We start from the raw sequence: 26,922 nt of genomic DNA on the forward strand, positions 1-26,922 counted from the left end.
TCTGTTAGGCTGTGTAAGCTATTACCCATCCCCAAGTCCCAATAAGGCTGGAGGGGAGACATCATAGTGCAAAGAGGCAATGATGCCATCACCTTTGGAGGAAAACAAAACTGGCTCTAGATGAAGACATTGGGAAAGGGCTGGCAGAGAAGGGGATGCTGGGAGGCTCACAGGAACGGTCTGGGAGGACTAGTTGAGCCGAGAAAAAGAGATGCCCAAGAAAGTCCAGAGGGTGAGAGCTGAGCCTGGGAGGCAGCCAGGCAGAGAGTGCTGGGCCTGCACAGTTTGGCAGTGTCGGGGGTTCATAGGAAGGAAGATGATGAAAGCTTTGGAAAATGTCTTCCACGGTACAGTTCATTACCCTAACAGCAATTTAGGAGGATTCCATAAGGCAATGGGGGAGCCACTGAAGGGCTTGGAGCACCAAGAAATGGGATCAGAGATGCTTTAATTAATCAGGACTTAATTAATTAATCAAGCAGTGGTACACAGACTGGGGGGAAGGGAGCCCCACTAGGAGGCCATTTCAGTGCTCCCAGCAGGAGCCTTAGCCACCCCCAACTGGAGAGTAACAGCCCCATTCCACCTGCTGGAGGAGTGTCCCCTGAGCCGTGCTCAGAGCTAAGCACAGGATACAAGCCAGAACCACTGCTCCATAGGAGACAGCACAAACTGAGTGCTTGTCGATTAATTTAAATTTTAAATGCAATTTGATATTTTAATTTGTTAAAACAAGCACGTGTTCCTTCTGTAATCAAAAAAATATATAAGAATGTCTTTAAAAATGGAAGTCAAAATTTATGCACAAAGATCTCATTACAGCAGTGTCTGGAGTAGCAACCTGTTTACCATCAGGGGATTGCCAGCTACAGGCCCTGCAATGGGTATTTTACATGAAAACAGTAGATGTTTGCCCTTGAAGAATTAAACATAATAACCTTATCAGTCTGTTTCGATTATTATAATGGAATACCTGAGATGAAAAACTTTATAAAGAAAAAAAAATGTGTTGTGTGTGGTGGTAGAGGCCTTAAACCTAGTACTTAGGAGCAGAGGCTGGCAGATTTTGACAATTTCAAGGCTGGTCTATGGAGTGAGAGCCAAGGCTACATGGTGAGACCCTGTCTCAAAACAAAACAATAACAACAACAAAAACAATGACAGGAAGTTAAGTCACACTTGACAAGATAAGACTCCAGATAGAGACATGGGCCACACACAGAGGAACTGCTCTGGATCCTTCTGAAGGTGTGCCTCCAGTGACCTAATGTCCTCCCTGCACAAAGCCCCATCTTGAAAAGGTCCCATTACTTCTTAATGCCACCACACTGAAAACCAAGTTTCCAGCATATGAACCCATGGGGTGGTGAGTGGTAACAGTCATGCCAGCCATAGCTAAATACTGTCTAATAAATAAGATGTGCAGACAAGGGCTGGGGATATAGCTCAGTTGAGAAAGTGCTCCTTTAGCATGTAGGAAGCCCTGGGTCCAATCTCAAAGCACACATAAACGACAGGATGATGCATACCTGTATTCACAGTGCTGGAGAGGTGGAGAAAGGAGAATCTGATATTCAAAATGTCATTGGCTACAGAATGATGTTGAGGTCAGCTTTGGATGCATTAGATCCTATTTTGAAAGAGAGAGTGGGTTGGGGGACGGGGGAGTAAAGGAGAGTACCCAGTGAGTGAACGCATTGCAATTAGGAAGGAATAGCTGATCAGGACTGCATACAGATGTGAGCGACCAAATGCTTACCTGGGTGCCTCGTTGCACTGGATGGGCCTCCAAAGGGACTTGGATTTTGAACTGCAAGGTGCAGCTGAAACTGCTTCCCTCACCCTGCCCACATTAGGTCCTGGAAGTTGAGAGTCTCTGGGAGGGAAGAAATGACTGAGCTGGAGGTCAGGAAGTGGGACACCGATCTATTGCCAGGAGCAGTAGGGCAAAGGAAAGCTTTTGTGAAGCCAGCAAGTCTTTACTGAGAGAATATTGTACAACTCAGGCGCTCTCAAACAAAAGCCTGGAAGTCGCAGTGGCAAACAAAAACAAGCATTGCTTTCTTTCACTGCGAGTCTGAAGGTCAGCCTGAGCTGGCTCTGCTTCACGCATCCCTCATGGGACAAGTAAGCCAGCCAGGAGGATTTTCTCAAGGCAATGACATAATCTCCAAAGGGCATGAAGCATGGCCAGTGGCAGCTTGCATCACCCGGCCAGAGCAGCCACGTGGCTTTGTGCAGAGTCAAGTGGCAAGGCAGTCTCCTCTTGCCCTTCTGTGAGAGGATTGACAAAGCTGCTAGCAAAGCGCATGCACAGATTCGGTGTCTCTGCTGAAAGCGGTGATGGGGTGATGGCAGACCTGCACCTTGAGCCTGTCAGGTGCTGGCAAGTTCCTCCTCTGTAGCCCATGTGCTGGAAATGGGCCTTGTAGGACACAAAGAGTGGCTCTTTGGGATGAAAGCATGCTCACTCCTTGACCTCGAGGTTCTGAGATTGTGAGTGGAGTTGGAGAAGAAATGTGCCACCCGGGGATCCATCCCATAATCAGCCACCAAACCCAGACACTATTGCATATGCCAGCAAGATTTTGCTGAAAGGACCCTGATATAGCTGTCTCATGTGAGGCTATGCCAGTGCATGGCAAATACAGAAGTGGATGTTCACAGTCATCTATTGGATGGAACACAGGGCCCCTAATGGAGGAGCTAGAGAAAGCACCCAAGGAGCTGAAGGGGTCTGCAACCCTATAGGTGGAACAACAATATGAACTAACCAGTACCCCCAGAGCTCATGTCTCTAGCTGCATGTGTAGCAGAAGATGGCCTAGTCGGCCATCATTGCGAAGAGAGGCCCCTAGGTCTTGAAAACTTTATATGCCCCAGTACAGGGAAAAACCAGGGCCAAGAAGTGGGAGTGGGTGGGTAGGAGAACAGGGTGTGTGTGTGTGTGGGGGGGGGGTTATAGGGAACTTTCGGGATAGCATTTGAAATGTAAATAAAGAAAATATCTAATAAAAAAAAAAGAAATGTGCCTTCGCTTACTAAAACTGTAACTGCCACATTCTTGATCTGTCTGGATGCAGATTTCACTGGAAATCTTTTATTTTACTGGAAGTATCTGTTCTGAACTTAAGCTTAATGCTGACACCACTTACTTTGGGCTTCTTTTTATTTGTCTATCTATCTATTTATTTTTGCCTCCCAGTGCCCTTTGAGTTTGATAGGGCAACTGGGGGAGAAGAGTCATGTAGCCCAGGCTGGCCTTCCTTCTGCCACCTTCCAAGAGATGAAATTACAGAATTTCCCTGCTACCTCCACCTTCAACTCCCCTTCAAGCATCTTTCTTCCCATTTCCTTTGATGATTTCCTTTATGCTCTCCTAAAATACCATGTTCTTCAGAACTGTTTTCAACTGTGTTTTTCTCTCCATATCCTGAGGGGTGACCTTCAGGGTACCTATAAACTCCAAGAAAATTATTTAACTTAAAAGTTTAGATTATTTAAACTTAATAAACATCTCTCTGTTTGTTCATGTCTAGATTGAAGTCTATGGATTTCTCAGGATTCGTGAAACGTTCACCACTGGCGGAAGGTGACAGCACCATTCTGCCACTTTCCTGGTTAAGACCCATGATCCTGTGGGCCTTGAGCATCCCTTCTTGATCCCCTGCACAGCCTCCCCACCTTTCCCTAGTCCTAATCTGCCTCCATTCAGACTCCTCCCAACTTTCCGAGGAGCATCACAGGCATCCCAAAACACATCCATGAGGGAACTCCAACAGAGAGCCCATGTCTCCTGTCTTTATGGATGGCCAAGTCATCACAGGGCCCTGACCTCTGGACAGACTCCACTAACTCATATCTTCTTTCTGCCTTACCTCCTGACAACTTAAATTGATGCCTCCCCCTCCACCCTACCTACTCGGCATCAGTGCAGGGCCCTGCCCTCCTTCTTATAATCCTGACCCAACTATTTTCCATAGATCCAGTCCCTTAATCATCCCACACAGCTATCTGGGTTTCTTCCAAAATCCTAGTGATTTTTTGTAAGTCTCTTGTCCACCCACTGCGTTTAGGGAAAGGTCTAAATAGAAGCTAATTGGGGGATAGTCTCCACCAAAAAAACCTGCCCATCTCCACTTTCAATCCCTAACACCTTCCCCTAAGCAAGCCCACACTTCCCATCGCTCACCAATTTATTTCCTTGCCCAGTTCTACTTCTCCCAAAACAGCGAGCTTCATTGTTACCTCTTCTGTGTTGTGGATCTCAGGCTGGCTAGGTGCCTCTTCTTTAGATTCCAGTGGTATCAAACCACTGTAAAAGCTTCTACAAGACTACACTATCCATTGAGTTATAAACATTACATGAGCTAGACGCATGTGCTTACCTCCCAAAGGCCTTATGTTCTATAAATGTTTGATGACTGAATATTAGATGGAATGGGTGAAGTGGTAGTTTCATTTGTTACCTATCTTGTGATGTTGAGCAAGTCTGGTAAATCCTGAGGATGTCAGTTTCCTCATCTGCAAAATTGGAAACCATAATGAAAATACTGAGGTATATTAGACAATAAGTCTTGGGTCATCCACACAACTAAAATCGAAATCACCAAAATATAATTCTTGAAACTATGTAGTTGCAAAAAAAAATGTGAAAAGGGGGTGTAGAATAATTTAGACAGCGTGACTTCAACTGTCTACAAGGGACAGCTGTGAATAAACGCTCCCTCGCACATGCTTGGAGTGACAGAGCCAATATTTATCCTTGAGTGGTGGGACAGTGGTGACTTCATTTTATACCCCCGGACTTGCCACATTTTTGTTAGTGAGCACGCAATACTTTATGATGAAAAGCTAAACTTTATTACCAAAAAAAGAAGAAAGCCGTTTCTAAGAAAAGAAGCCGCATCCTCCTCACTTGGCAGTGTGTTGGATGCCGCCCAGCATTCCCAGGGAGGGAGCTCTTGCCTCCCTCCAGCACTTTTTGTTCTTCTACAAAGGCAGGTCCACTCTACTCTGTCCCTCCCTCCCACTGAGCTCACAACATCACTGGGCAGCCAGGTCTGCAGAGAGAATGAACGAAAGCCTGGAGCATCTTTGTCTCTGGTCTTGTGATGAGAAGAGGAGAGCCACATACCCACAGTGACTTCATCCCCTAATTGTTTGAACCCTTGCTGTGTGGTAGCAGACTCACAGACCCAGCCTTTGAGGAGTTCCCAGTTCCAAGGTTCAATCCGCCGAAGGTCTCCATGTCAGATCTCACTAAGAGTTGAAGACTTGCTGCATCAGAGCAACTTCAGACCCATCGCCTTGGGGCTTCCAGGAACTTGAACTCTCAGCCATGGCTGGTGGGAGCTGAAAGTGATCCAATCTTGCTGTTGTGTGACCTTGAGGCTATTTCTAAGACTTAAATTAGGAAGGCGTATCTTAGCTAATTCTGTGTCAACTTAAATCAAGTCAAGGGATACCCAAAAAGCTGGTAAAACAAGGTTTCTCAGTATGGCTGATTCCAGAAGAGCTATGTGTTAGGACCAGAAGGATAAAGCAGAGACACATTTCAGCAAGATGAACAGACTTCACCCAACCTACTGACAGCCGGAAGGAACAAAAGTCAATGAAAGTTGGAATGTTCAGCCTCTTCTTGAACTGGAACATCCACTTGCTTTGGCCCTTGAACGCTATAGTTCCTGGCTCCTGCGTCTTAGCCCCTCAGAGTCCAGCACATACGATAGAAGCTCCTACCTTATCTGTCCCCCAGTTCTCAGACTTTGGAATACAGACCAAACTATACCAATAGCTTTCCTGGTACCACTTGCAAATGGCATACCATGGGATTTTCAGTCGGTATGTGCCAGTTCTTGTTATAAATCTCTTCTATATTTATCTCTAGCTAGTAGGTCCTGTTTCTCTGGAGAATCTTAATACATGTGGCAAATCAACATTCAAAAAAAAATGCACATCAGTTATTGGCTCCAACCTGCAATCCCAGCTACTATGAAGGTTGTGTTGTAAAGCAGGAGGACCACAAGATAAAAAGCCAGCCAGAGAAACTCCGTCTCAAAATAAAAAATAAGAGAGGGTGTGGCAGTGTGAATAGGAATGGCCCTCTTGGGCTCATAGGTTTGATTGCTCGATCATGCCAAGGAGTGGCACTATTAGGAGGTGTGGCTTTGTTGAAATAGGTGTGTCCTTGTTGGAGGAAGAGTACCACTGGAATGGGATTCAGGATTTTAAATGATCAAGTCAGGCCCAGGGTCTCACTCTTCTTGATGCCTGAAAATCCAAAAGTAGAATTCTCAACTCCTTCTCCAGCACCATGTCTGCCTGCCTGTCACGATGCTTCCACCATTAAGATACTGGACTAAACCTCTGAAAATATAAGCAAGCCTCATTTAATATTTTCATTTATAAGAGTTGCCCAAAGTTTGGAGCTGTGATGAAAGGATGGACCATCTAGAGACTGCCATATCCAGGGATCCATCCCATAATCAGCTTCCAAACGCTGACATCATTGCATACACTAGCAAGATTTTGCTGAAAGGACCCAGATATAGCTGTCTCTTGTGAGACTATGCNGGGGCCTNGCAAACACAGAAGTGGATGCTCACAGTCAGCTATTGGATGGATCACAGGGCTCCCAATGGAGAAAGTACCCAAGGAGTTAAAGGGATATGCAACCCTATAGGGGGAACAACATGATGAACTAACCAGTACCCCNGAGCTCTTGTCTCTAGCTGCATATGTATCGAAAGATGGCCTAGTCGGCCATCACTGGAAAGAGAGGCCCATTGGACTTGCAAACTTTATATGCCACAATACAGGCGAATGCCAGGGCCAAAAGAATGGGAATGGGTGGGTAGGGAAGGAGGGGGGTTATGGGGGACTTTTGGGATAGCATTGGAAATGTAATTGAGGAAAATATGTAATAAAAAATATTAAAAATTAAAAAAAAAGAGTTGCCACGGTCATGGTGTGTCTTCATAGCAATGGAACACTGACTAAGACAGAGGGGATACTGGGGAAATGCTTGCCACCAAAGTATGAGAATCATAGAGTCCCAACATCCACATAATTGTTTCTCAGCAATGATGGCTCACTTGCAATCCCAGCACTTGAGAAGCTGAGACAGAAGTGCCCGCCACACCAGCAAGCTGGCTAATCAGAGTAACAGAACTGGCAAACTCTAGGTGGAGCTGAGAGACCCTGCCTCAAAATAAAAAGTAGAGTGTAACTGAAGATAAAGACACCTGGAATTAACATCTGACCTGTACATGCATGTGCACAAATGTGCTCATGTGCTACACACATATATGCACCCACCTGCATACATATACAAAAACAAACAGATAAATACATTTAAGTAAGTAAGTAAATAAATAAATAAATAAATAAATAAATAAATAAATAAATAGGATACTAAGGATGTAGCTTAGTGGTAGAGTACTTTCCAGGCATGTATGAGGGCCTAGGTTAATCCCATGCAACACACACACACTTTTTCAAACACTATGCATAATATTTTAATGAGGATAGTGCAAATTCCAAAATATTGATTAAATTTTAATGGTATTATTACATAGAAAGTATTAGAAGACTATTGTTCCATTTGAAAGCAAGTTACAAAATAGTCACAGGGATAAATGTTTTCTAAACGTGTCTGTAGAATAGGATGCTTGAGGTAGGACAAACACAAAACTGTTAGCAGTTATTTCTGAGTAGCCAGATTTCAAATGACTTCTTTCTTCTTTGGGCTCATTTCTATTTTCTACACTTTCTTGCAATTAGTTCAGATCGCTTTCATAACAAGAAAAAACTTTATTTTAAAGAAAACCCATTTTAAGAGTTGCATTTTGACAAACTTCCAGTTCTCTTGAATCACTTTATGTCCAAGTTCCACACTGTAGATGGGATGCCTTTCTTTCTGAAGTCCAACTTCTTCAATCTGACTGTGAGCTCTCCCCTCAGTAAGAGAGCTTCTCACAGACTCGACAGACCATTTTCTCCTTATTAGGACAACGAGAGGAGTGCTGGGGCCATATTTATTTGCATATTTCTCTCTCTCTCTCTCTCTCTCTCTCTCTCTCTCTCTCTCTCTCTCTCTCTCTCTCTCNCACACACACACACACACACACACACACACACACACACAAACACACACACACACACACCAGAGATGTATTTAGTTGCAATGTAAGGTGTGACCACCAAGTGCCAAACACTCAACTACTCATGCAATGAAATGTCTAGGGGTTTATGTTTCCTTACTCAACACTGATATAATTCTAATGCAGATTATTCACTGCATAGGAAACCATCCCAGGTAGAAAATGGAGACACAAAGTCTTGGTTCTGTTCACTAGACTGTGTTCCTCCTGTGGGACTCTATCTTTTAAGGCAGGAGAGATTCTTTTTAAATTCGCATGGTGGTGACCATCTTCTTGCCAACCTGGGCAACTGCAGCTTTGAGTCTTCTTAGTGAAGACATTTTTCTAATGTGTTTTATGAGAGAACAGAGGCCCTGTAGCCATCACAGCTTGCATTAAGAAATCAATATCGATTGCCCCATCTGCCCACGCTGGTGGTTCCTATAAAGATAGTAAACGTAGTCCCTTCTCCTAGTATCATGAGTAATCCACACTGTCAACTTGCCTGGACTTAGGATCATCTAGGAGACACACCTCTGAGTGTCAGTGAGGGTGTTCACAGAGAGGTACAGTGGGGAGATAAGCCTGTATGTAGGTGTTATCACCCACAGGTGAGAACCCAGAGGTGAGAAGGGAGAAGCCAGCTGTTATGCAACTTTTTCTTAGCATTGGAAAGTTCCATCCTGGAGGGTAGAAAGGAACTCACAGAATTCAGAAAGTTATGAAACTTACAAGGCTCAGGAAACCCAGAATCTATTGCTCAGGAGAGGAGGCTCTGGCTGGCTGGAGAGGGAGTTCCAAGCATACAACCTGCATCAGTCATTGCCTATGCTGGGCTGGCTTTTTGGCCATGCTGCTGTTGAATTGCCCATATTCTTCTAAGTGACACCACTAAAACCATTGGCTCACAAAGTTGGACTTAAGCTAAATTGTTTCCTCAGTTTGTACCCTATCTCAGCTAAATCCTAATAGAGAATGCAGTGTGAACAGCTAGCTCATGTTCCTACAGCCATCATGGACTGTCTTTCATTATACTGTAAGCCAAATAAACCCTTCCCTGCAATGCTTCTTTTCAGGTATTTGGCCATAGCAATGAGAAAACTAATGAATACACCTATAATCCTCAGGTCTTTCCTATAATCTCACTTACTACAACCTTACCCCTACCTTCTCTTAAAACAAATAGCAGTTTTTCCTATCACCCCCACCTTGGTGGCTTATCAACCATGGCTGCATACATCCAGCTACCTCAACCACACCTTAAACCAATTTCATTGAATCTCAAGGGTGGGCTACAGTCAAGGCTGAGAATAATTGACTAGAAATAACTCAAAGCTAAAAACAATTCTGAATGTCTGAGTTTGATACTGCAGCCCTTGAGAGCTGGAGAAATGGATCAGTGGTTAAGAGCATTGCTTGTGCGTTCAGAGGACCCAGCAACCCCATGGCAGCTCACGATTATCTGGAACTCTAGTCCCAGGGGATCTGACAACCTTTTCTGGTCTCTAAGTGTACAGAATGAACATGGTACACAGACTTGCATGCAGAAAAAAACACCCACACACATAAGAAAATAAAGACATACATTAAAGGTTAAAAACATTTTTAAGAAAAGACTCCATCCCTTAGCTTATCAGTATGAACAGGTTTTGTTGTTATATTTGTTTTCTTTTTTCTTTTTAATTGAAGGGGGTGGTTCAAGACAGGGTTTGTCTGTCTAGCCTTGACTGTCTAGGAATGAACTCTGTAGATAAGGCTGGCCTGGAACTCAGAGATCTGAGTTTAATCCCTACTGGGATTAAAGACATGCACCATTACTACCTGGCTCAGCATGGATTCTTGAACTTTTACCCTTTGCCAGTCTAGCTCTTCGAGTGTGTAACACAAGAGTGATAAGTCCCAATCACACTCCACCTGCAAACTCTTAAACACTCTGACGCATTTTGATGCTGAACCCAAAGTGAGAGCAAGGAAGAAAACCAGTCCCTGGCAGCAAGGAGAAACAGAGAAGGAGAGGAGGCAGGTGTGATGGACGCCCTAAGAGGTTGGCTCCTCAGGCTGTGAACAGTGCTGGGATTTGTAGATCCAGACACGCCCGAGGCCTCCCTCATCACAAAGCATTGGCATGGTAGAAGTGTTTAGACCCCAGGAAGATGAAGTTCTATACTCTGGTGTGGCTCCCCAGAAAGGATAATGAATTGTCCAAATCCAATGTCATTTATGTTTTCTTGATTCGTGTTATCAGGATTATTGTCACTCACTCCAAACCACTCTGAGTCCTGGTCCTCCACGTGGTCATCAAAGCCATTCAGTTATTAGCAGAAGTCAAGTTGGCAGCCAGGGAGAAGTAAACTCTGTGCTTGTGTGAGCGTGCGCATGAGAGTGGGGGAACTCTGCCACTTTCTTACCCCCTTCTATAAAGATACAAAACAAAGCTGTCATTTTAATCCATCCTGGCAGATGATCTGACTTGTATAATTGTGTGCTATCTAAAAACACTTGAGGTCCAGAGGGAACCCCATTGCTTCCAAACTGTTTAAAGAAACCAACTCTCCCTCAGTTTTCTCATCTGTGCAGTGGGAATGCCAATACCTCCCCTACTACTTTCCTCATAAAGTGAGGTTCCATTGATAACATGGAGCTGAAAGTGATTAATAAAGTAATGTCAGAGTTGAAGTGTCTTCTTTATGCATGTCCAGGCTGTATCCTTCTCAGAGTGTCTGTTTTGCTAATTCCAAGTCCATCTTCTTGGCCATGCTTAAGATGGCCTATGCTAGCCAGTGAGCAAAGACTTATTCTACTGAATGAAAGTTCTCTTTCTTGTGGAAGCCATCTTGCCTCTACAAAAGAAGTAGTGGTCCAGGGTATGAAAGTGATACAGAGAAAAGCAGAGTGAAGAAAAATTAATGATAAATGATTCCATTTCTTCTTGCATTCATTCAGCAGATAATTATTAAGCTCCTCTTATACTCTGTGCCTATTTCCAAGTTTTTGCACCCAGATTCTTGGTATTTGGTGATAAACAAAAGGAAGACTCCAACCCCCAGAGAGCTTATGGTTTATAATAAACAAACACCAAGTTAATATGTAATATTATACAGATGCTGTTATGCTATGAAGCAAAGTTAAAGAAGGCTAGTGGAGACCAAAGAGGATGCATTGTTTAGATGGGGGATTGCCTGGCTTCAGCTTTATCTTTATTTACTGAGAAAGACTGGTTGAACTCAGTCACTATCGGGTGCCGCAGCAAGTCCCGATGAAGGCAGCTTTGTAAATGGGCGATTTGGCAAAGGTGCTGCCACTGATGACTCTGATAACAGCACAAGAGCCTCTTAGGAAAGACCTGGACCACATCCTCAGAAACCCATCTCTAAGACACTTTGTGCCAAAGACCTAGTCAAGGACGGAAAGTTATCAATAATATTTCCAAAAATAGTCACCGTGGAATTGAACACATCCAAGGGTCATCCTCTGGATTCATCCACTATCATCAGCTCACTAGTAAGTAAGCTAGATACTGAACTTTTTAAACAAATGTATTTAAAAGATACTGAGCATCGAATCAAACAAGTCGCTCTGTGGCCAGCCTGCAGGAATGACACCATGAGACCTCACAAGACCACGTCCCTGAACATGGAGGATGCTCTGAAAGCCTTAGGAAGAACAACAACGATACACACAGCCACCTGACCCCCTGCCATGTCCCCAGGGTAGCTAGAGATTGAGAACTCCAAACTGAGCCACGGCTCAAGGTCACCCATAGAGGATGATCAAACGTGAGCCTGCAAACGCTCAGCCATCTTCCCCACAGAGGTTCTCTGCATTTGGGGCCTTTGGTTCTACATTCTAAACAGTTTGGGATTTTTCCTTACACCTCACAACTCACCAGCCCCAGCCATCTCCCCACCCCCACCCCCTACTCCCAAACATACCCCAGAATATTGATATCACGGCTAGTGTTGAAGGAAGACCCAAGTACAGAAATCTTCCCAAACTGATCTCCCAGAAAAAGACACTGGAACATTGTTCTCATTTGAATGCATAAGATGGGCGTCAAGTAAAGAAAAATATGAAATTGGAGCCTCTACCATGTCCTGCCGAGCTACCACACCCACACTGTGAATAATCTCTTACTCATGTTAAGACAAACAGAAGCCGAGATGAGCCTACTCAAAAACCAAAAACGGGTGTTTCAAGCTTCCCTCAAACTGCTGGGATCTTCTCATGTTTCTCTTGCACAAAATTTGATAATTACAGAGACAATGCACTACCTGCTGAGAAGAGGTGTTCAGCATCCCTGAACTAGACAGTGTGAGAGCCTTTTCCAGAAGTCTAGCAGATGCTGTCTTCAGGGGCTGCACTGCTTTAAAGTGTTGTGCACCAGGGCTGGAATGAGCTGTGCACAGCATTCTGTCAGGAGAGCTCTGAGGATGGTTTCAATCCCTTTTGGGACCAAGTCTTGGCTCCAACAAAACATCTGTGGTCTACCAGATAGATATGTATCTCAGCATTTCTATAAAAATACTGTAAACTTAGGTATTCTGTAGGGTGGGGTGGGGTATTCTCAAGCAGGTTCAGAAACACTAAGCTAAAAAAAAGTTAAGTGGAAATACACATTGGTTATAAAGAAACTTTCAGCTGGAGATATGTATTTTGGATGTAACGGAGCAAGGTGTGCAGGGCTATTTTATCACAGACAGTCTTCGAGATGGAATACCTATTAATATTCACCAGAGCACAGTGTGACACAATGTGAACTATAACAACAGTCAGGTGAGGTTTTGTTTTTTTTTTTCAATCACCAGACCCTGGAAATGCAACACAAAAGAGTGAATATGAATTTTGAATTTCTACTGTGATAAGAAATTAATAAATAATGGTCTGGGTTTACATGTATAATTATAGATAGCAAACTACAGATTTAAAAAAATAAGACTTCTCTACTTAGGAATTTCCAGGTTATAAACTTTTATACATACAAACGAAACAACAAAAATACAAAACAAATCAAAGCTACAATATTGAAAAAAAATCACATCGATTTGGCCTCCCACCAACAGATGGCGACAGTTGAAGAGCTTGGGGAGGGGGTCCTGCCTGTCTGAACCATAGAATCCTTGATAAGTTATTAAACGGCAGTCTTGCTAGAGTTCTACCTTCTTTCACATCACTTTGCACGTATTATTAATCTCATTGTATCCACAGAGTAGGCAGCAACGGCATAGAAGGGTGCAATTGTGCTGGTATTCAAAGTAAAAATAATGAAAGCTTAACCATGCTGAGGAGATGTGTCTGCTGTGCTGTGTGCAGTGATTCATTCCTAAAGGAGGCGTGCTGCAAAAGGTCAAAGTGCTCAGCACCAGGTGGCTGCTCACACACTGCTCATGACAATCCTCAAGAACGGAGGAAGAAGGGCATGCACAGAAACATTAGAGCAAGGGGCGACAAGATCAGCCTCCACACAGGCTGCCTGCGAGCCACGTATTAATCAGGAGAAATCACGGGGACTTTGCTCAAGTACCTAACAAGCAGAGTGTAGTGAAAGCGCTGTTGCCTGAGCACTAGTTCGTCTGGCACCTATTTTACGGAGGTTTGACTATGAGCCAAATGTCGTGCTGGCTCCTGGGAACATCAACCACATGGAAATAGACAGAGGTAGGCCCCGCCCACCCATGGGGAACTATCCATCTGTGGAGGGATAGGGATGCAGAGCCACAAAAAGCAAAACAAAATGTAGAAGTATAGACGCTGGTAAGGTATCCTGAAGTACAACAGAAGTAAAGAAGCAGAGGTAGGATGGGCAAAGGGGTAGAGATGGCTCTTGGTCAGTGTCTTGGGCAGGGGTTATAGGCCCTGTCTCTTCTTGGTACACACGTTGGAGTGGGAGTTGGGTGTGTGGCTCACCTGGTGACTGAAACACACCGCTGGGTTGATGTGGGGAAAGAAGGGACTTATCCTAAGCTGAGTTAGATGGTGATGGAGGAGCCTGAACTGTAGGGCGAGTACTCTGCACCCTCTTGGGTTTCTGCCACGTAAGGATACAATGTAAAGATGGCGGAGGAAACACTGGGACAAGAACTCTTACCAGACAACAGAATGGCAAGCACGTTGGACATGGAAGTCAGCCTCCAGAACTGTAAGAAACTAATTTCTGCTTCTGAGCCACCCTGGCTGTGGGTACTTGCTACAGATAGCACATAGGGGGACACGATGATGGTGTCCTGAGAGAAGCCTGACTGAAGACTTTTCAAGGTAGTGGAGTCATCTGTCCACAATGACATCTTTTATTGCTAAGTCACTGTAGTAGTTTGAATAAAATGCCCCCAACAGGAATGGCACTTTTAGGAGGTGTGACCTTGTTGGAGGAAGCGTGTCTGGAGTCTTTCTTCCTGCTGCCTTCCAGCAGAGACTGATGTAGAACTCTCAGCTCCTCTGACACCAAGTCTGCCTGCATGTGCCATGCCTTCCACCATGATGATAACGGACTAAACCTCTGAAACTGTAAGCCAACCCCAATTAAATATTTCCCTTTATGAGTTGATAGGATCATGGTATCTCTTCACAGCAATAGAAACCCTAAGACAGTCACTAATACAGCTATTCTGTGGGGGGAAAGCTACCTTCTGGTTCACTCTCACTTGAAATCCTTTAAATTCACCCAGAACTATTAAATGAGATGGACTGGGGATGTAGCTCAGTTGGTAGAGGGCTTGCCTAACATGCAAGAAGCTCTGGGTTCAGTCACCAACACTGCATAAAGTGGGGTCTGATGTCTCAAACCTGTAATTCCATCACTTGGGAAATGGAGGTAGGAAGATAAAGAGTTGAGAAGCATCTGCCTCACCGCCGCCTCGCTGTCCAGATTTCTACCAGATTCCGAGAGATTTCTGCCTCATTGTCCATCTTCACCCCAACCAGCTCCACCATAGGGGGAAAAAAGTCTCTATTGCTGCCCAAGCAATCATCCACCAGGTCAACTGTTATCCTCTGGAAGGTCTCACCACTCTCCCTAAAATTCCACATTTTCTTTTGAAATCCACCTCCCCTCCTGTAGCATCCCTGACTCCCTGGTGTGGGATCCAGTGTTCTCTCCCCTCTCAATGGTTCTTTGCACATTGACTTGTAATTGTTTCCCTCTCATTTCCTCTACCCCAAGCACTATTTAAGACAGAGGCCGGGTTTTATTTATCTTTGCCCTTCAGTAGAACATTATTGTTTTGCCCATAAAGACCTGGCATGTGTCCTATTCACTCTATGCCGATTTTATTGCCCTTGTCAATGGGATTTTTCCCCCCTCTATTATAACTTCTGGTTAATTATTGCTGATATATTAGAAATTTTAGCTTTTATTTTTATCAATCTGTACACAAGATATAAATAGTTTTCTGGTTTAAAGACTTTTCCTAAAATAAACATTAAGCTCCAAACAAGCCTTCTTTTCCCTAAATAGTTACCCCAACCTCGAAGCCTTTAACTCTTGTGAATGACCCTTAGCTATTTGCCTCGAGACCTCTAAATACCATGTTTATCCTGTAACGTCTTGATCCGTAATTTATAGAAATGACTTGCTAACTTCCCACTAAAGAGAATGAAGTGTAAGCCCCTTTTTCTTCCCAAGCAACAGACATATACTTGGTCACCTATAAAGACCCCATTTCTAAAGACTCATACTCACAGGTGCCAGAGAAAGGACTTCAACACCTTCAGGGAAGGGGACACAATTTAACCCAAAGCTACATCCTTTCAGGACTCTATCTTATTTTTACACTCCAGTCTGATTGCTATTCAGTATTTGCATTATAATGAGCCTAAAGTTACTCAAAACTAAGCCCTCTAGTAAACCGCAGTTCCGTATACATTCCTAAATATTTCTGTCATCTTGGGAGGTAATAAATGTCCATTGCACTGTTCTCTTACTTTCTGTGCTGTGTCCAACCAAACGCTTCCAACCAGTTGTCTGATCTCTCCCCATCACTCTCGCTCACTTCCGTCATCCATCATTTTCATCTTGATGGATTTCCCCTCTGTACCCTCACGTGGAGACTCCCTTTGTTTCTTGGATGGAACATCTTCATTTCGATTAGCTACTCCTTTGGCTTCTACAACATAATTTTCGGTGACTTTCTGAGAAAGAGTGTGAGGGAGGTGAATAGTTGAGACTTTTTATTTCCGGAGATATGAACATTCTATTTTCACACCGGTAGAGCTTATTTGGATGGGTATAAAACCATAGGTAGGAAATCATTTCCTTTCAGAATTTTGATAATGCCACTTCATTATCTGCTAACTGCCGACATATTGAGAAGTCTGAGCCACTCTACTCCCTATCATTCATATGAACCTATTTATTTCTCACGGAGAGATTTTAAGAGCTTTTCTTCATAGTCGTAGTAAGCAGAAGTCTAAGATGTCACCCCTGCCCCAATTAGTTACAGCCCAGTGTAATTAGAATGGACACAAAAAATGAGGATATACATCTAGACATTAACCAAAGAAATAACTAGATTAAATTCCATGAGAAAGGTAAGAGACACTCACTGATGTAGCTATTTGCAGTATCAAGACTATGTCATAGACTGGCATGAGGGGTTTTGAAGACGATGTCATGATGAAGCAAGATCTATAAAAAGCTTTGTGGCAAAGGAATTCTGGAAGCTAAAATCTGTCCCCAAGAAAGGAATCCACTACACCCATAAGAAGCTGAGTCCTGTTCCTATGGGCTTGGGAGAAGACCTGGAGCTTTAGTTAGATGGGAACACAGCTTGGAATGCAGCTTCCAAAATCCTTAGCCAAGGATGCAACCAAGCCATGTGCAAAACCCTGATCCTTGAAAACTGTGATATACTAAACTCATGTTGTTTTAAGCTGCTTAGGCCTGTGGCAACTTATTAAAAACCAATAGAAAACTAATACAGTGTTATTCAGAAACATCACAGTGACCTGTTCTACTAGGATTTACTTCCATGTTCTTAAAGTATAGGGGATTTCCCTAAATTATTGCATTGATGAATTTGCCTTGTTCACTCTCTTTATCTTTATGAAACTCTAATTACTCAGATATTTAAAGTCTTATGTCAAAAAACTTTATACTTTTCTTTTCTTCTGTTCTGCATTTTCTTGTCCTTTTGGCATAGCATCTGTGAACTTTGTCCCCAGCCCCTCTGTTGAGCTCTTCATTTCTATTACCACTATTTTCATTTCTAAAGGTATGTTTTGTTCTCTGTTCTTACTTGATAGCAGCATGTTCTCATTTCACAGATACCACCTTTCATAGCTCTAACAATACTCCTAATAAGCCTTTTTTTTCTGACATCATCAGCTTCCCTCAAAATCTTTTTTTTTTTTTTTGGTCCCTGTCATGAGAAAATCTGACTTTCTGTAGCTTGATGAGGAACACAGCCTAGATTTCAGCCTTTCAGACTGGAGACTTTAGTCCAAAGGGGAGATATTGAAGACCAGTTCCTAAAATATTTATTGGAAGCTCTGAGTGCATTGTGGAACTCATTGGCTGTTCACTGAACAATTCAGTACTATGGTTGACTCCAGTTTCCTAGGAAGCCGCTATTTAAATCTCTTTAAGCTTTTCTTTTTGAGCTACTCAGATTCCCCAGCATATTCTTCTACCTGTTGTTAAGATATCACTGTTGTGTATATCCAGAAACTGGAAACAGCCTACACATCCCTCAGTAGAAGAATGGATAAAGAAAATGTGCTGCATTTACACAATGAAGTATTACTCACCCATTTTAAGAAAAAAATGGAATTCTCAGGTAATTGATAGAGCTAGAAAAATAATCCTGAGTGAGGTAACCCACACTCAAAAAGGTAAATGTGATATGTATTCATTAATATGTGGATATTAGTTGTGTCAATGATAACCAAACTATAATTCTAGTTGGGGGACAAATAGATCTCCCTAGAAAATGGGGGGAAAAGTAAATAGTTATAGATGGATAGAGGTGGGATGGCTGGAATAGGAAGAACAAGTAGAGAAGGAGAGGGAAGAGGGGGTCAATAGAAGGAAAATGAGGAGAGACAGCTAAAATGAAGGGCCATGTGAGAGGTAGTATGGAAACCTAATACTATATATATATATATATATATATATATATATATATATATATAAATGAAATCACCAAATAATGAAAACAGATCCCAAGTGGCCATCTCTTATCACCAAATGAAGCTTCCTGTACTAGGATCAGGCTATATATAATTGAGTTGTTAGCCAAAGGGGCCCCATGGGAACCCCCAAACAATGCAGGCTCTTGCCAAAACTATAGGTTGCTTTCCACAAACTGATGGCAAGGCTCCATATCTATGGCAGGATATGTGATCACACTGTGAACCATGAAATTGTGTTGTTGAAAAATAAAAGTTTTACTGTGGTGTGGCTCAGCTTTAACGCACACCTTTAATCCCAAACCATGAAGGTAAAGTTACTTTGAAGAAGGAAGCACCCACATCTGAAAGTGATGTCTAAATGAGTGGCAGGCAAAGTGATGAATCAGAGGAAGATTTGACAGAATAGAATATGCCTGACTCTCACAAAAAGAGAAAGGAAAGTGAAGCTACTTAGGAGAGAGCAGCAGAGAAAAGTAGAGGAGGCAGTTTTACTGGCACAGTTATAGAGAGACAGATTGCAGAGCAAGAACAAACTAGACCAGAGAATGAGAAGGAGCCAGAAGATTAGAACATATTGCCAAACTTAGTATGAGGCAAAGTAGATCAATTCAGTCAGAGGTCAAGAGAAAAGCCAGATTGAATCAGTCAGCTTGGAGAGGAGCTTGAGCCAGAACAGCTGAGTTGAACCATCCAGCCAGAACTCAGAAAGAACAAGAAAGGGTGAGCTTATTCAGCAGCAAGTCTCAGAGGCTGAAAACATTCCAGGCTTAGATTAGATTGTACAGAGAATAGAAGCTTCCAGAATTGGGCCTAGGTTAGCAGATGGGGACAGTAAGCCTTGGAAACAACAATTATTACAGGAGAATAAAAGATACTTTGCCCCAACCCAGCGACAAAACCTTTGATCTGCAATGCTTTTCTGTCTGCAAGATATGCTAGGGCAATGAAGACACAAAGCTTGTGGGAGAAACTAACCATCTAATTAGACTGAAGGCCCATTCCATGAGATGGAACCACCCAACACTGCTTGAGTGTCCAAGAACCTGAGACTAGATAGGCCAGGGACCTAGAGCAAAATCAAATACTACTGTTCTAAAACAAATAAAAAGAACAATAGCATTAAAATTATTTCTAATTTAACATTCTGTTCTACTCACAGATCAACACCTCACTCGGCCATCACCAGAGAAGTTCCCTCCTGTAGCAGACGGGAACAAATACCCACAAACAGACATTATGCAGAGAATGAGAGACCTTGGAATATTCTGCCCTAAATAGAATGTCTCAATAAAATCCTTCCTCCCAGGACTCAGAGGATCCTGTGAAAGAAGAAGAGGAAAGAATATAAGAGCCAGAGGGGATGGAGGTCACCAAGAAAACAAGACCCACTACATCAACATGATCAACCCACATATGAACTCACAAAGACTGAGGCAGGATGCACAGGGTCCTATTCAGGTCTACACCAGACAGGGTCCTAGAGCTAAAAGGAGAAGCAGCCACATGTCCCATCCCTGATCCAGAAACAATCTCAAGTTGGTAGCCACTTGCAAATGAAAGATTAGTTTCCTCTAAGATGGTCTCCCTGGGGAAACAAACTACTCTCAAGACTAGGATGCATGCCCAGCAGTAGATGGTCAATAAGAAATGAACTCAAGGGCATTTTTAGAGGTTCCTTTCTCATAATGTCCTTTCAGGGTTTTTCCTTTTTAAATATTTTTATCTTAATTTAAAAAATCTTTATCTCATTATTTCTTATTTTTACTTTATTTTATTTATATTTTTCTTCTTTCTTTTTTACCTTCAGGTCTTTTACGTATATATATTATGGCTTCCATGTTAGTGTTTTTGTGGGATTCCTGAGTGTGCAAATGGGTCAGTGAGTCTGTGTTTCCAGTGAATTTTCTTGGGCTCTTTTCCTTCTGTTGGTTTATTTTGTCCAATTCTGATGTGTTAGTTTTTTGTTCTATCTTATTTTATCTTTTTTTAAAAGATGTCACTGGTCTGTATTCTGGGACCCAAGGAGAGGAGGGGACAGTAGAAGTTGGTGACACTGGAAGTTGAGCACTCAGTTTGCATCCAATCATTCTGTCCCTCTTTCTACTATAACACCTCTGACACCATGTGCCTGATATCCCCTGTTCACAGACTTTATCTGAAACCACCCATATTATGGCCAGGGTGGAAAGGCCTTCCTACTCTGCAGGAAAGGTGGAGGATGGTATGAAGACAAACATCTAGATGGTCCACAAGTGTATTGTAAACATGGACCATGAAGATGTTGTTTTAAGCATGATCAGCTACAATTCAGTGATAGAACTTATATTTTCTGTGTTGTTCAGCCATTACAACTGTATCTTTCCATTTTTGTCATCCCAATCAGAAACTCTATACCCATAAGGCAGTAGCTCCCCATTCCTGACCACCTCATCAGCATCCCTCCTATTGCCTCCACCCAACACCTTCAGTTCCAAATATTTCTGCCATCAGTCTCTGAACTTGTGCAGTCCTGGCTGGTTCTTAGATTTTTTCCCCTCTGTGATTTTAGGATCCTTCTTTCTCGGATCAGCTAAGCAAGTGGTTGTCTACTTATCATCTCCCTGGGAAGTGTTCTTGACTATACTCTTTCCTTCCATCCAAGCAGACCTTTGGTTTTAGTTAATAGATGAGTTTCATGAAAGTATGAAATGTTTTGGTTTTTTTTTAATTAATTTTTAGACACACAAAGACTTTGGTGCAAAAAGAAATACAAATACACACACAAAGTAATAAGAGTAGCTTGGTTATGTTGAAATGTTTAACTTAATCTTCGATGCTCTTGTCTGTTGGAATGTGGGATCACATCCATCTCCACAAAATTCAATGTATGAGCAAAAAATTCCATTCTATTTCTGTAAACCCAGGAACCTAGTAACTATTGTCCATAATTGTGAATCAAATTGAGCCAAAGGAAAAAAAAATAATGACTTGTTGACATAGGAACACCAAGGGAAAAAAATGGTCAACATTTAGTCCCGTTGTCAAGCTCAGAGTTACAGTTTTTATTTGGTTTTGTTTTTTCCTTACATCATCAACTGATAGATACAGAAATTTCCTTAAAAGGCAATCAGTATCTCATTGGTTTTGTGTGCCTGTGATGTCATCTTATCCCTTGCTTCCTAGGTCAGTGTAGTCAAAGGTCACATTTAAGGAAGAGATTGAATGAGAGCAAGAAATGTCAAGAAGACACAATCTGGGGGAATTTTGGATCTTGTCTGTATTCAGAACAACGTAGGTTTACAGATGCTCACTCCATTATTTTTCTCAAAAAGTCAGTTGAGTTTATAAATCTAATATCTGACCACCCTGCCAACTGTTCTCATTTCCAAGTGCCTTTTAGCCGATTCTCTTGAGTTAAGTACACGATCATATTACCTATAAATAGTATTAAGACTTCTTGCAGCATGCCCTATTAAGTTGATGCAGCTCTCCCCTCCAGCGACAAACACATAGAAATGTTTCATCATGTTTTTAAAATATGGCTGCATTTCAAAGGAAGAAAGGGAGCTATCATAACGGCAGAAGTCAAGGGAGATGTTACAGATGAAAAGATCCAGGATAGTCAGGACTGCCCGTGAAGGCTTTGTGATCAGTGGCCTGGGCTCCTAATACCCTCATAGACCCAGGACATGCTACCCAACCGCTCAAGGGAGGAAAATAATGCTAAGGTGGAACAGGGTTTCTTAGGTCCTATCAGCATCTGATCTCCCACAGAAGACTGAAGTACCCCACCAGGTGCAGAGACCAGACCTCATGGACCTAGAAAGTAAATGCCTATAAGTGTTTTGTGTGTCAAAGTGATGCTATTATACTTTAAAGAGATCCAGGGGTTGGGGATTTAGCTCAGTGGTAGAGCACTTGCCTAGCAAGTGCAAGGCCCTGGGTTCTGTCCTCAGCTCTGTAAGAGAAAGAGAGAGAGAGAGAGAGAGAGAGAGAGAGAGAGAGAGAGAGAGAGAGAGAGAGAGAGAATCCCAGTGTCGACTATGTGAGAATGGAGCTCAATGGAATCAGAGGCAGACCGGAGAAGTATTGCAGTAGACAGGGAAAGTGTTATCCCATCTGCCATTGCGTGACACTCCATCTCCTATTCAGGAGCATTCAAGCAATAGCAATTTTATTATGGTCACTAATTTGTGAGTCCATAGTTCAGCGAGGGCAAAGTGCATCTGCCTTCTTTGATCTTGTGATGGCTGGAACCTTAACTGAGAAGCCTCCAATGGTTGCGGATGGCAAGAGCCAGGTTTTAATCCTTAAATGGACTCAGCAATGAAGGAAGTGTTTTTATGCCTTTTTTTTTTTTTTTGATGGAGAAACCAAAAATATGGCCCCTTGAGGCTTTCTTTCGATATGGTTGGTCAGGTCCAAGAGGGAGCATTCAGAGAATGTTCTAGAGACAGCTTTTATGTGGTGAGATTTCACTAGCGTCACTTCCACTATGATGACCTGGTGAGAGAAGTTTCACACCCGTCTGGTTCAAGAAAAGGGAGATCAACCTCACTTCTCCCTCTCCTTCTCCTCCTCCTCCTCTTCCTCCTGCTCCTCCTCCTTCTTTTTAACTTTTTATTCATTCTCTGTGAGTTTCACACCATGTATCCCAGTTCCTCATATCTATCTCCCTGTCCCTCATATCTGTCATCTACCCTTACAATCCCCCCCAAAAAGGAAATAAAAACACACAAAAAACAAAACAAAACACAGAAAGCATCTCATCGTGGAAGCTGTAATGTGTCACAGTGTGTCGCCCAGCATACCCCTCTGTCCAAATACCTTCACTTGCAAATATTCGTTGCCATGAGTCATTGGTCTTGTTTATAGCCTTTGACTTCTGTCACACCATCAGTACTGGATCCTCACTGGTACTCCTCCTGGCTAACCTGTTGTTGCCTTGTGTCATGGAGACCCTGCAGCTTTGGATCAGCAGGACCAGCCCTTTCACATGATCCAACAGTTCACAGATGATGTTGCTTTTGGAGTGGACGAACTCAAAGCTCTAGATGTGGGCCTGGGTGGTAGCTGAGCTGGTCATCATACTGGCTCTCCCTTAACCACACTGCCAGGACAAGCTCTCAAGCATTGATCTGGCTAAGCTAGCCAATGCTCACAGAAGGCGTGGTCAGCTCTCCCACTCTCATGACCTCGGGGTGACTCATGGGTACCCAAGCCTCCAGAGCCAGCTCCACTGTGTTGCCTGATCAAGGTGCAAAGCCCACCCCGCTAAGTGCTGCAGCCTGTGAGGGGTTGGGCCAGACCTCCTGCTCTCACATTACCTTTGCCGTCAGAGCCAGCTCCATTGTACTGCCCAAGCAGGGTTCAGGGCCCGCTCTCCAGAGGTACCCAACCTCACTTCTTAAAGCCAGGAATGTCAGTGCACTCCAGGCCCATGTTAAAAAACTGAAGGGAGAGAAGACTGGCACAATAGGTGGCAGTGAAGTTGAAGAGAAAATACAGATTCAAGACACATTCAGGAAGTCAGCCATGGAACTTGCTACTGAATTATGTGTTTGAGGAAGGACATGATATATATATATATATATATATATATATATATATATATATATATATATATAAAATCAATCCATCATAAATGACTGCTAGACTTACAGGAAAGTCGTGACCATTTATGATCTGGGGAATAAATTACCTAGAAGGTTTTATTTCATTCTAAATGAAGAGTTTAAAATGCTATTTTTGACCATTATCTCATAGATAGAGTTTACATTTGAAATGGTTTGCCTTTCCATTTAATCTTTAGAACAACCCAATGAAGGAGGTGCTTTTATGTGCTTTTTTGAAGGGGGAGAATGGAGAAACCAAAATTCATGGGTAAATTTACTGCCTAGTTAAAGGCAAGGAATAAGTTGCAAAACCCAAGATGTCCAGAGAAAGACTCCACCCTTAGTCTCAACTACTCTGCTTCTCAGGGGTCCTTGAGGCTCAGAAAGATCACAGAGAAGTTATAGTCTGCTCCTGCCAAAGTGGACCCTGACTGGTGACATCAGAGCAGACAGACGCCTTGCAGGAAACAGGAGCCACAATGTTCCCTGGTCATTTTATAGAACATTCTGAGTACTCGGTGAGTCTTGTTTCTAAAAAGAAAAGCCTCCCCATTGAAGGCCTTCAGCTAGCATTACTTTCTGAAGATTGTCACTCACGGACCATGCCGTCGCTCAGGCATGGGGCTGTGGATGGTCCTGAAGACCCAGAACTGCATGAATGTCTGCCCTTTGGGAACCAGAATATCATTGAATTTTGAAATACAGCAATAAGCTGCTTGTTTTGTTTAAATCCCGAATCTTTGATCAGCCACACAGTCGTCTTTGATGCTGGCAGCAGCCTGTAATTGCTGATAATTAACACCAGGTAGGAAATAAGAAGAGAGGCCAGTGCAAATGGAAATGAATGAAGGTTTTGGAAGTGAGAGCAGCCAGTTTTCTTCTGCCTCCTTCCATGTAGAAGGCCGGGCCCACTGGCTGTCTCTCTCTTCCACTACAAGTTAAGATTTTCATGTTCATCCCATTGTTCCAGGGTTCACTCAGCCCCTTCAGAAGATGGGAGTGTCTGTCAAGTAAATTAATTACTAGCCTAGAATACTGGAGGAGCATAGAAAACTGACTCCATGGGTTATGGCTCAGTGTGCCTAGCTCCCTGGAGATACCCTCATTCTTTCTGCCCACCACCTGGACCAGGGTTGCTTTAGTCCAAAAGCATCCCAGGGTTCTCTGAAGCCTAGCATGCTGTGTAGTGGGCAGTTCTCCATCACAGAGCCACTAGGTGCTTCCATGTGGTGTGCATCCCTAGGCCAGAGAGAGCCAGAGGCACCAGTCAGCCAGTATCACAGCCAGGAGCAGCTGAGGCCAAGTCTAAAATGGCCTATCTCCCTTCTGCTACACCAGCCATCCAGCCAACCTCAGCTTCTTGCCCACTGCTGGCACCAGAAGAATGGCTGCCTGGGTCACTACACTCAATGTGGGCCTCAACCCAGCAAATTCAATGCCCTAGAACAACCATAGAAGTGAAAGAGGGAAAAGAGAGGTTATGGGAAAGGAGAAGGAATGGGGAGAAACTAGAAAACAGGCGTTTGATTAAAAGAAGGAAGAAATGAAAACAAAACTGAGAAACTCTTCTTTTCATGTGTATGTATGTCCAATGTGTATACATGTACACATACATACATACATACATACATACATACATACATACATACATACATACATACATAGGCATGTGCACAGATGTGTGTGTGCACTGGTGTGTATGTGGAAAGCCTGATCTGACATTGGATACTTTTCTCAATTGCTCTCCACCTTCATCATCGAGGCATAGACTCTCAGTTAGACCCAGAGCTCACAGATTCAGCTAGTCTCTCTCCAGGGAGTCCCTGCCTCCACCTACCAAGTGCTATAATAGCAGGTAGGCTGCTGCACTGCCCAGAGTTTGCATGGGTTCTGGAGAATCAAACTCCAGTGCTCACACTTTGATGGTGAACACTTTATCTAGTAAACCATCTCCTCAACCCCAACCCATCCTTTCATGAAATTTTCCCAGACACAAATTCTTGTCCAGAAACATAACTATATCATGACTGGAAAGTCCTCACGCTCTTCAAAGGCAGAGTGACCTGGTCTGGGTTCTGAGCTCTGGCATTCCCATGCTGTGTGACCCCCACAGCCTCTCTGAACCTGTTTCCTCCTCTGAGAACATTCCATAAGAGACTAGGGATGTACACTGCCTTGTACACCGAAGAGACACTCAAAAAAGAATCAGTTTCCCCTCTCCTCATTCTCCTACCAGTCTAACCCCTCCTTTGGTTGTACTTTGTGGTGATAGCTGTGGATTTGACTGTTTCCTCCACATCTCTAAAGTGTCTGACCCTGGATAGCAAGCTCAGCTAAGAAATCTATTTGTGAGTTAGATTTCTGACGAAGTGATAAATAAGTTATTAAACCCAAAGCTAACAGTCAGCTGAATTCATTCCAGAGAATATGTCTGCTTTCCATACTGCAGTTCATTCCAAGAGTCTCATGGTTAGACCAGCCCAGAGGGAGAGCACAGAGGTAGGGCTAAGGGCATGAAGAGGTGGGGCTACAGGTATGGAGGTGGGGCTATGGGCATGAAGAGGTGGGGTTACTGGCATGAAGAGGAAAGAGTGCTGCTTCAGAGTATTGTGCTCCAAAGGGAAGAAGGGCATCACCCCACTGTTTATGGACTGCTCAGGACAGTGTGAGGGAATAGGGGAGGTGGGAGAGGGTGGAGGAGACAGCACCTACACATGAGCATAGGCCTTCCAGCATGCTCTGGAGAAAAGTATAGTGACAAAAAGGTTCTCTCCGCAGTCCAGTCAGTGATGAATCCCCTTCCCGACTTCCATGTTTCAAGGCTCCTATGGATGTGATCCCATTATCGTAAAGTAATAGAGTCAGAAAATGCCGCTCGCTCAGATGCTTCCTTTTCCTGCCCAGGACCTCAAATATTCTACCAAAGTGGTCTTGGGACCAGATATGGTGGCCTGAACCTCTACTCACAGCAATTGGGAGATGGAGGTAGGAGGACCATGAGCTACACAGCAAGCCACTGTCAAGAAGGAAGAGGAGGGGGAGGGGGAGGGGGAGAGGAG

At 43.3% G+C, this 26,922-nt stretch overlaps 1 long non-coding RNA gene across 1 annotated transcript in view; it reads right to left on the bottom strand.

The window, feature by feature from the left end:
* Positions 1-26,922, bottom strand: part of LOC110299491 — a 148,849-nt gene that overhangs the window by 67,218 nt on the left and 54,709 nt on the right. Inside the window, exons 4-6 of the long non-coding RNA XR_002378462.1 lie at positions 4,470-4,524; positions 1,760-1,876; positions 1,530-1,630 (exon numbers count right to left, since the gene is read on the bottom strand). This is a non-coding gene — a long non-coding RNA (uncharacterized LOC110299491). The remainder of the gene's footprint in view (positions 1-1,529; positions 1,631-1,759; positions 1,877-4,469; positions 4,525-26,922) is intronic.

This window comes from Mus caroli, chromosome 7 (genome assembly GCF_900094665.2).
Source record: "Mus caroli chromosome 7, CAROLI_EIJ_v1.1, whole genome shotgun sequence".
NCBI classification, from domain to species: domain Eukaryota; kingdom Metazoa; phylum Chordata; class Mammalia; order Rodentia; family Muridae; genus Mus; species Mus caroli.